Consider the following 9,159-nt stretch of genomic DNA (forward strand, 5'->3'; position numbering starts at 1 on the left):
CAAATCAGAAACTGCAACCACCCCCATCTCTCTTTACCCTGGGACTCCATTTTGCAAACACACACACACACACACACACACACACACACACACACACACACACACACACACACACACACACACACACACACACACACACACACACACACACACACACACACACACACACACACACACACACACACACACACACACACACACACACACAGCTATCTGTACACATCCAATATCTTCCATCTTCTTTCATTATTTAAAAGCTGCTGCTGCTGAACACACACTTTAGTCGACCACTACAGAATAATGAGCTAGGATACAACATAACCACACACACACAGACATGAGCAGCATACTATTGAGGGGTGTATGTTGGGACACATTCTCCCCCTTTTCTTGCACACAAGCACACACACACTTCTACTCTTTGATGAGCATTAGCTAATCCGCAGTGACGGGCCTGCTCCATTACCCATAATCCTTAATGCCTTTTTAATGTATCGTTTTTTCTTTTTTTTTTTACTCTGACTGTCTCTCTCTCTTTCTATGTATACAGTGGCATCTTTAGCTGATGGATTTGAACCTGTGTGTGTGTCCAGTCACACTCAGTCTGGTTCTATTAAAGGGGAAATCTATCAGTGTCACATAGTCATTTGCACCTTTTACAGAGGTGTCACGCTGTATTCCATCCCCTATTACAATCAGTTCCTAAAGCTCTAGTGGGGCCAAATGTGAATGACAAGCAGTTTGGAAAGGAAGTAGAGAGGGGGACACAGGAATGTTCTTTATTTAGTTTCGATGCCTCTTAACAATTCCTGTTCCTTAACGCTTCCATTAACAAGTCATTTGAATTTGAGGAAGAACTATTTGGATAAACGAAATGCAATTCTGTTATGGAGCCCCTAAAGGGACATGGTGAAGGAAAAAAAAAGTGAGATGAGAGGAAAATTTTTGTCAATGCTTTTGCGTTCTCTCTCAAAAAGTTTTGCGTTCCCCCAAGAAAGTTTGTGTTCGCTCACAAAGAATGCAAATTTGCTCAGGGGAACACAACATTTTTGAGAGCGAACACAAAATCATTGAAATACAGTATCATTTTTCTATCACCATGTCCCTTTAGGGGTTCCATAGTTACCAATCGCTGAGATCATTTCAATGCTGAAAGAAACAAAATTGTCACATATTTCATTCATTTTTTTCATTTTTACAAAAAAAAAAAATACTTCTGACAAAACTCATAATGTGTATCTTTCCAAACCAACCTACTACTTGCAGGTCATTTATCTGTTGCCTCTTTAATCATAGCCACACTCACTTACATGCATTACACAAACAAACACACTCCCTGTTTTAAAAAGCATGTGTTCAGGAATGCCTCCCTCTTTTTAATCAAGCAGCAATGTTTTGTCATCTTTCAGACCCATATGAACATTCACACACACACACACACACACACACACACACACACACACACACACACACACACACACACACACACACACACTTCTGCGGGCACTGTCTAATGACATCATACCACTATAGGCTTTACTTAAAAAAGAAACATGTCATGGAAAAATACTTTATCCAAAAACACATTCATCTGAGAGGGGTTTATCGAGCTCAGTGGTATGTGTTATGTGTATCTATTGAGAAAGAAGTGTATATTTGTGTGTGCACAGGTTTAAATGTACAGTTCTTGTGCAGGTCAAATGTTTGAAAATGTCCACAAAAATACAGTAAGTCATGTCAAGAACTGACTTTTGAGAACATTTGAAGTGCTCTTCATTGTTTGAAAGGTTCATAAATCATGTTTTGCTTTCATGATTTTCTACTGATATCAACAGGTTTGTGTAGGTTTAGACCTCTATTTAGAAACCGGTTCAAAAGTTTCAGGTCAGTACGATTTATTTCTTTATAAGAAATTAGCACTTTTATTCAGCAAGGATGCATTAAATTGATCAAATGTGACAGGAAAAGCTTTTATAATGTTAAAAATATTACTATTTCAAATAAATGCTGTTCAATGCTGAAAAAAATTAATCATAATTTCCACAAAAATATGAAGCAGTACAACTGTTTTCAACATAATAATAACAACAAATGTTTCTCGTGCATATTAGAATGATTTCTAATGGATCATGTGACACTGAAGACTGGAGTAATGATGCTGAAAATTCAGCTTTAACATCAAAGGAATAAATTACATTTTAAAATATACAAAAAATTATTAAAATATTTAAATTATATAATATTTTTTGATTAAATACATGCAGCCTTTGTCAGCATTACAAAAAAATCTTACTGCGCTCAAAAATTTGAGTAGTGCCTGTCTAGTGAAACTGTGTAAAGTGTGTGTAGTGAAAGTGTGCGTAAGTGAGAAGTGAAATGTGGCAACAGCAGCACAAAAGACCATCACAATGACCTTAATCAGCACATACACACACACATCATAAAACAACTTGCACACCACTCACACACACACCTATACAAGTCTGCATGAACACACAAACATACATGATGTGCATCTGCTACAGTATCATTACAAAAATCAACACCCTCCTTCACTGCTCTGTAAGATTTCCTGATTTATCATTCTGCCTTATCTGTTCATCTTCTCCTCTCCCACCAGAGTAAGTATGTTGTCCCACCTTTAGTAAACTGACCAGTTCAAGGTTTTTGCACTTGTTGACTCGGTCCTGTTCTTCTTTCGCCATCTTAATATCCTCTAAATACTCTTGTGTCAAGAAAGACACGCACTCAACATAAACAAACCCAATATCTGAATAATCAAAACAGGAAGAGATAACAAGTATTATAGCTCTGTTATTGTTCAATTATTAACTTTGCGGCAAGCTTTATAACTCTGGAATTGCTCAAGTTGGAATGAAAGATTTGTTTAGACTTGAGGTGATTGTAAAAGATTACAAAACCTCTTGTTGTGAAGTGTCATTGCACACAACGTGGTGTTGCTTTGTAGTTTAATAAATTCAAATGCCAAAAAACATCATAAAATCAGAACATTCAACTTAATGTTGCTGTGGAATAACTTTCCGATAGATGTCAGAATGGCATGTCTGAATATGAAATCTACGAGTTCACCAAGCCCAGGAGGAGACAAGAGTGACCATGTTAGATTTATATGTTTTGAACATAGTTCTGGAAAGCTGCTGCAGTTAACACACATGATGTTTTTCACATAATCTCGCAAATCTCAGAAACCAGAACAGTTAAACCGCTCCTCTATCCCTACACTACACCATGTGCCTCTTTACATGATCATTTTTATCTGATTTATCTTGGGCCACAAGACACAACTGTTCATCCTTCCAATAGCTTACAGTATCTGAACATGTGATGTAGGATTTGAACATCTAATCAATCTTCACATCTAAATTTGGACTGATCTTAAATTGATGAGTCACTTGCTGCATCCAAAATGTCCAAACTGTCTTGAGTAGGTACTTATTTTGATTGAGTACTTTGCGAGCACTAAAAAAGTTTTATATAGTATGAATGTAATCCTGACATACTACATCTGCCATGTTGTCATTATCATGTGACCTACCAGCGTCATCGCTTCACCTCCGTTCAAAAATCCTCTCCCGTGGCCTTGTGGGATAGTAAAGTGTCCATCATATGCACATTTCAGAATCTCGCAGGAATAGTAGTCATCTAGGTACTTTTTGCAACTCATTTAGATAGTTCTTTTGTAGCATATTTTGTTTTTCATCTACTATACAGTCTAGGAAAGCATGTGACTTCGGATGCAGCCAGTGAGGCCCTGTTTCCATCTGGTTTTAAGATGTTTTGGTCAATTGGATCAAAGTGGACGAGGGAGACACATACCCGTTTCCACTGGGTATTTAAATCCGTCTTTTTGTCCACTTTCAACCACTTCTGTCCTGTTTTTTTCAAGGGGAGTTTCTATGGGCGGGTAAATGCATGGGTTTTTTTCAGATCTTCCATTCTAATGAACAAAATAAGCTCATGCAATTTACATATGAACACACCTGGAGAAAAACATACGGAGAGCATCAGCTTTAATTTCTGCTCTGACAGCCGTGAGACCACGCTGAACGCTGTTAGTGTGTGTTAGAAAATAGGAATGGTGAAAGAACATTGTGCTTGGTATGTTTTTGGTCTTCAAACCAAACTTGGGTCTTCAGCTGACAAAGTTTATATCCCATCTGGCTAGCGCACTTTCCATAATGTTTCCGTACTAGGTCAGTAGGTGGAGAGTAGGCGTTTTTTTAGTTCAAACACATTCGACCACATAAGCATGTCCACTATGAAAACAATCTGGTCCAATGCATTTTCGACTGCCTCTGGAAGTGGTCAAAATCTGGACAAGCTCAAAACTTTTAACACCCCATTTACACCAGTATTTAGCGTCGTCCACTTGTGATCCGATCGACCAAAACGCATCTTAATTCCAGGTGGAAACTGCTGTTCTAGAGATGATGCTGTAGGCACTAATCCTGTCTCCTCAACCACAAAAAAAGGAAAAAAATATATAAATCACAGAGTATTTAATATGTCTTCATCTGCCTGTAACTTTCATAATTGAGCAACAACGGAGAATAGACTATGTAACAACAGTATTTAAAGGAAATGTAAAATGATTTTCTGTGGTTGCTTCATCTACCTTGCCTGGAAAATCCAGCCTCACCACTGTACCAGCGGATGAGTCTGGTCGCCATTGAATCGTTTCGATTTCTAGGGCGGAGCAAATCCGAGCAAACAGGAAGCGGAGTAAACCAATCAGAGAAGGGCGGATATGAAATTAGCAAAGCAACGAGCGGAGCTAACTGATATATTAAGCTTTTCCCAAAGCCAGTGGGAAGCAACGCGAAAACGTCTTCTTTTAAAATAAAAGCTTCTAGTGCTGTCAGATGGTGGGGTTTTAATGACTTAATGTGTTTTTGGTCATTTAAAACTGAATTCACGGCTGAATAGAACAAACTCTCAGGTCTCGCTTGCGCCATCTATGTTGATATTGAAGCGACTTTCACCGCACTAGAAACTGATTGAATCTGAACAAATCTAATTGCACGGTACGGTTTGGAGTTGACTTGAGGCATGACGGAGGGCGGACTGACCAGATCTTGTAGAAGATATATCATTCTGGACTCGCCAGGCAATCATCTACCTGGAATACTCCATAGTCCGTGCAAACGTAAGTGACATATCAGGGTTTCCACACTTTTCCATGACCTTTTCAGGTATGTTTGATTACTTTAAAAATCATTTTGATTCCGACTGAATCATTAATGAATCATTCAGTGAACTGAATCAACTGATTAATTGAAAAAAAGAAGAACTGATGAAACACTATGGTTTGTTACCACATTTAACTGTAAACAAAAGCAGATGGAAGTTTTAAAGTTCAGTATATTATAGACTTTTCCATTATTTTTATGATTTTATTAAATGTAGATGACTTTCCAATCCTGGAGAGCACACTTGTAAGATTCCTGATATATTTTCCAGGCTGGGAACTCAGAAACATTCACGGTGATGTACAGAATGAATTCTCTGTTATAAGACAACCTAATGCATCCAGGCCTACAGGTCCCACCACAGTTAAATAGTACTACACTCCACAAAACAATCAATAACCCTCCCCTACCGACACTAGCCCACACCTACCCGCAATCTCCAATCAGAATAGAAACTCCAGCAGTGACAAGACATCTGACAACTGTGGTCTAATAGATGGATATAAAGGGCCCTAAAAGAGTGTGAGTTTGTGTGAGGGTGAAAGCACGAGTGTGTGTGTGCTTGTGTGAGGAGGGGGAGCCAAATTAATCTGGGGTCTGATACCCCCCTATGGGAGCAGCTCAATTAACGATCCACACCGGCTGAGGCACCGGGCTAAAAGCCATCTCACTCTCAATCTCTCTTACTTATTCTCTCTCTGTCTCTCTACCCACCCCCTAATCCTGAGAGCAAGAATCAAGGAGCCAAAGAGAAATAAAGAAAGTCACTTGGTGATGCACATTAAAGGAGAGTCTGGGACCATTCGGTTGTGTGTGTGAGAGTTGTTGCGTGTAATTTTATGAAGCACACACACACAATGTTCTTTTTAGAGTCGCCACTAAAACAACACAACATTCTTCCCCTCACCAAAAACACAGCTGACCAAAAACACAGCACACGGAGTGAATGTGTGAATGCATGTGTGGAGTGAGTATGTGTGTGAGAAAGAGGGTAGGTATGTGAGTGTTTGTGTGTCTAATTACTATTTTGGGTAGTGCATGGTATGGTTTATGTGTGTTTTAGTGTGTATACATACTTTGCTATAGTTTAGGGGCAAAATCTGACATAAACACTTTTTTTGGGGGATGGCCAGAATATTCTCAGTTTGAAAAACTGATTGATTGATTGATTGATTGATTGATAAATAAATAAAATAAATAATATGAAAAAATATGTGTACACACAATGATTTACTGTATAATTATATATTTAATATTTATTTAAAATATTACATAATGATAAAACACATCTTTAAGTAAATATATAATATTAATAAGTTAATTAATATAGCTTTTTAAGTTAATAAGCTTTATAATATAATAATTTAAATATGTAAATATAAATAAATAGAAGTCTATGGAGCCTTTCCACTCAAAAAAAAAACAAAAAACGAAACATATGTGTTTGTGTGTGAATGTACTCTAATCTTGTCATCTTTCCACTAATCTGTGATGGTTTTGGGGTTGAAAATGTTAAAAAATCATAAAATGTTGATGATGAAGCGATGATAACAGTCTTTTGCTCTTTGTGTGAACTGAAGAACATCATCCCATGAGCAACAGAGGAACCGTCAGAGTTGCACCAGGGTAAATATTTCAGCAGAAACACACTTACAGAATGAACATGTCTTTCCCTATCACTCTTCCATTCTTTATCTGTCTCTCTCTCTCTCCCTTGCTTATTCACAGACCATTTAATCTTTTAATATCATTCTATATTAAGAAAACACAGTTCAGTTATGTCAGTCCACACACATACAGAGAGAGACACAATCTAAACTCCTGTTCATACCTGTAAGAACACATTAACTCATGTTTTATCCATGTATTATACAACATCTTAGACTAAACTACAGCATTTATATCTAAAAATACAATACCAAGCCAACACACACACATGCACAAAGGGGTCAAAAAGCATGTCGCATTGGAGGGCTGCCTATAACCAATGTACACACTCACTTTTTAAACTATTTGTACAGCCTTTATTCAAAGTATTACAAATATCAAACATTTACTTCCAAATACAGGTTAATACAGATGCATCTCAGCTAATCACACATTAAACAGGGAGATCCTTCCACACACACACACACACACACACACACACACTTACATGCACACACAGCACTGCTAGAAAAGAAACTAACTTACCTTTTACTCCTTCAGCGTTTTGCTTTTCAGCTTTTATCTCTTTCTTCCACGACTTCCAGTCTTTTAAGCCTCAAGTTCATCCGTTCCTGACAGGTGCCATGGTCCCGTAGACTCCAGAGGAACGAAAGGCTCACACACACTCTCCTCAGCTTCTCAAGAACACACACACACACACATACACACACAGAGTGAGGAGGAATGACAGATCACAGCAGCAGCAACAGTCCACGCATGAACATGTGTCTCCAATGTGAAGTCAAGACTTCTTTAAATTCATGTCTTTTTCCCTTCTCTCTCTCAGTCTCTTCTGTCCTGGTCTGAAGTTATTTTCCAGACTTCCTTCTCTCTTTTTTCTCCTTTATTTTATTTCTTAGTTGTTAATTCCAGTGTTTCTTTCTCAATCTACCTTCTTCCCCCCCTCTCTCTCTCTCTTTCAGTCTTTCTCTGCTTTGGTTCTTGCGCTGACTGCTACCGCAGAGCTCTCCAGCTTTCTCTGTCTCTCTCCCGCTCTCTCTCTCTTTCCCCTCCCTCAGTCAGCCACTCCCTCCTGGATAGCAGGCTATTATGGGTGGAGACTGGTCAGAGGTAAAAGTCTCTCTTTCTCTTGTGAATACAGGGATGTACACTATCAGATGTGTGTTTTGTTACGTTGGAATGTTTTAATTAGTTCTGGATGAGTTCCTGTAAACTGCAGTGCAACTTTAGTTCACCTTTGGAGTGTAATGAGGTAAATTATTAAATGGGTATTTTACCCAAAAATGAACTCACCCTCATGCCATTCCAAACCCATATGAATATCTTTCTTCTGTGGAACACAAACTGACAATGACATTTTTTTTAAAAGAATATTCTAGTTTTTCAAGTCTTCTGAAGCCACATGATAGGTTTGTGTGAGGAACTGACTGAAACCTAAGTCATTATTCATAGAACATCTTTCATCAGAGGTCGTAAGAAATTAGCAATGTCTGAATCATGAATGAATCATTCTTGAATCATATGATTTTAATGATTCAGTTGACCCAGTCCACAAAACCAACCTAAATGATTTGTCCCCAAATTGGACTGTTACAGCTCTCAGATTCAATGATCCGGTCGCAGTGGTTAACAGCTCACTGGTGGGAAGCAGTCAGTGAATAAATATTCAAATCGTGGTTGGTCACAAAAGGCTATTGTATGACTTCAGATGACATGAAATAAAGTGCATTAATGATGTTTTTTATTATGTTTTATGTTGCTTTAAAGTCCAGTCACCTTATCGTAAATGCAGGAAAAAGACAAACCAGTACAATTTTTTTTCACAATCTTTGTTCCAGAAAAAAAGGAAGAAAGTTATATGGGTATGGAACAATAATACAGTTAATAAATTATGAGTGAACTATCCCTTTAACTATATTTAAAACAGTTTACCCATGAAAATGAGTCTGTCTGACAGTTGAGATCTGCAATCATTAGATAAACACAGCTCAGCTGCACTACACACTTTCGACTGAGTGGCGTCATTATGGCACCGATGAGACACTCTAGAGGGCAACAGTCAGCAAATATGATTTCATCAAGCTCTCAAACACATTTACATTCTCCCTCTATCTCCTTATTTTTATTCTCTTTTCCTCCTCTTGTTTCACAAACACACACCTTACCATCCATTTCTAGGTCTTTGGCACCTGAAATCACAATAAACAGAGATACTGTACCAAGTTTCACTGTGAGAGGGAGATAGAGGAAGTGAGATAGAAAGAGAGTGAGCTGGCCCATG

At 38.1% G+C, this 9,159-nt stretch overlaps 1 protein-coding gene across 1 annotated transcript in view; it reads right to left on the bottom strand.

Annotated features, from left to right (window-relative positions):
- sema3b (sema domain, immunoglobulin domain (Ig), short basic domain, secreted, (semaphorin) 3B) overlaps nt 1-8,586 on the bottom strand; it is a 39,728-nt gene extending 31,142 nt beyond the window's left edge. Inside the window, exon 1 of the mRNA XM_067395069.1 lies at nt 7,404-8,586. The gene's annotated coding sequence lies outside the window, so the exon portion shown is untranslated. The remainder of the gene's footprint in view (nt 1-7,403) is intronic.
- Between the last annotated feature and the right edge of the window lie 573 nt (nt 8,587-9,159).

This window comes from Chanodichthys erythropterus, chromosome 9 (genome assembly GCF_024489055.1).
Source record: "Chanodichthys erythropterus isolate Z2021 chromosome 9, ASM2448905v1, whole genome shotgun sequence".
NCBI classification, from domain to species: Eukaryota; Metazoa; Chordata; class Actinopteri; order Cypriniformes; family Xenocyprididae; genus Chanodichthys; species Chanodichthys erythropterus.